A 2,706-nucleotide genomic window follows, 5' to 3' on the forward strand; every position below is an offset into this window, starting at 1 on the left:
TTAAATGGCGTCGTCTGCGATCCCGCCACCCACTATGTCGTCTCGCTCGACCTCTCCAGCTCCAATCTCTCCGGCCCCTTCCCTTCCATTCTCTGCCGCCTCAAAAACTAGATTTCCATCTCATTCTATGATACCTTCGTCAATGTAACACCCCGACTTTTTCTACCTTTTTATTGAGTTCTTGAAAGGACCGCCGTTTGTGCACTTGAAAATTTTTTCGACCTTGTTTCTTTTGTCGAGAGAAGTATTTCACTTTTGGGGCCAAACAATTATTCTTCCTAGCCCAATTTGAAACCCAATTGTTACGAGCCCAAAATGATACCTACACGAAAGAATAAACCACGTATCAAATACACTTTCGACAACAAATCGAGACGAAAAGTTGGATAAGAACCGCGTCACATCAAGACGAGAAGTGGATAAGAACCGCGTCACATCAGGCACGTTTTTCAACGTTGCATTAATTACGCGTCACATCGAAACGAAAAGACGTGAATTTTTGTCTTTTATGAAAAAGTTTTCTATAAATACAACCTCCTTTCATTTCATTTCATTTCTTTCGAAATCGAGAACCAAATCCGAGAGAGAGAAGAGAGAGGGGATGGAGGAACGAATTTCCGACCACCTACCTGTCGGGAACGGCGTCGGCGGCTGGGGGAGATCCTCGTCGACGGTGGCTGGGGCGGACCGCGACGGTGAGCCGCCGCGCATACAGCAGCGGTGGCGGTAGCGTGGTAGCGGCGTGAGCGTAGCCGAGAAAGAGAAGAGGAGAAAGAGAGGAGCGCGGCGTGAAGGCTTTAAACGAACGAGGTGGGCTTTCTAGTTACCGTACAGTTTTTACGAGAAGTTTTTACGTGGGCTTTCGAACTAAAGTGTTTCCAAGAACTTTCATATATCGGTTTGAGCATCATGTTATATGTGATCAAAGTGAAAGTGTTGTTGCGCATGTTATGTTGTGATATATGTGTTGATTTATCGAGTGATTTGTGATTTGCTCGACTTGTTGATGTAATATGAGATGATGCTCGATCTTGACGGAGAAAAAATGATTTATGTTTCAAAAACGTTTTGAGGAAAATAAAGTTGAAAAGATTATGTCAAGCCATATTTTGTTTTGGAACTATGCCTATCTGACTGTAACGATGAATGGAATGGATTGATGGGAGACCGTGGGAGGTAACCACTTCCCCGGCACTTGAATGTTAAGATATGATGAATGATGAAAGGAATGATGAATGATGAATGGACTGATGAATGAACAAGAGATAGTGAAATAGGGTTTGTCAGATACGGCATATGTTCCAGGAAAATAGATCGAAAGATCGCTTTTGAAAAAGGAAAAGAAAGATGTTTTAGTGTTCTCGGACCTTTTCCTAAACCCCGAGTTCACTCAAAGAGTGGCTTGACAAAATCTGTTTTTATAAAATATATTTTGGCACGTGTCCATTGAGTACAATAAGTACTCAGCCCTGCATGTGTTTTCCATATGTGCAGGTTGAGCGGTGACGAGCGCGGTGGGTGTTGAGCATGAAAGTGAAGAAGATTGTAAATAAAACTTTCTGAATATATTATGTCTTCATACATAATAGTATTCTACTCTCGAATGCTTCCGCCAAGTATTGTTGAGATAATTTTATCTCGAGTTGCTGATTGTTGAAAAGACACTCTGATTTTATTTGAGCTTTTTCCATTTGTTTGGAGCTAAAGTCGAGTTTGCACTCTGTGTATCATACACTCTGATATATATTATTCTTTTAAGCTAATTGAGCCTTTCTTATGAACTGTTATCCTTAAATGCTATTCTTAATATTTGTCCCTTGGTCACGATCGCCTCGTTTGTAACACCCCTGGGGTGGGCGGTCGTGACAGTCAACTCCACTCTACGGCCTGACGACGTCGTTTCGTGCCACTCGCTGGAGCACCTTGATTTGGCGCAGAACTACCTCACCGGCAACCTCCCTGCCACACTACCCGACCTCCCCAATTTGAAGTATCTCGATTTGACCTGGAATAATTTCTCCGGCGTGATCTCGGAAAGTTTCGGAACGTTCCAAAAGCTTGAGGTGCTCGCATTGGTGGAGAATTTGCTCGATGGGACGATTCCGCCGTTTCTCGGGAACGTCTCGACGCTGAAGCAGTTGAATCTGTCGTGCTGGGCCGGATCCCGCCGGAGCTGGGGAAATGGATAAAAATTCGAATATCTCTGAATTCGGTCAAAATCCAATTAAAATTCGTTGACAGTTAAATTTAAACAGTTCCGTCCAATTCAGACTAAATGTGACTCGTTCTCATTTGTGGGATCGAATAATTCGAAAGATAATGTTTTGAACCAAAATCGTAAAATCACCATATATTTATGACCAAAAAGGGCTTTAGTCTTAAATATATATTTAGTCTTAAACATATGAAGGAAACGTATAGAAGCCCTTTAGTCTTAAATATATGAAGGAAACGTGTATATATATATATATATAAGGATGTATTCATTTCCTTTTCCTATATTTCCTCCTTTTTCCTTTTTAATCTCAACCCTTAAATACGTTAATCGGATGGTTGAAAAAATTGCTGATTCCATTTAAATTTAATTAATTGAAAATCGATTAAGGGTAGATTTGGTAGAGATTTACTTGTTAGTTATGGAAATTCCATGATTCTCTCATTGGCAAATATTACGGTTTTTTTACTTCTCTCCCCTCGAAGAAGGAC

The sequence above is a fragment of the Salvia splendens genome, chromosome 6 (genome assembly GCF_004379255.2).
Source record: "Salvia splendens isolate huo1 chromosome 6, SspV2, whole genome shotgun sequence".
NCBI lineage: Eukaryota > Viridiplantae > Streptophyta > Magnoliopsida > Lamiales > Lamiaceae > Salvia > Salvia splendens.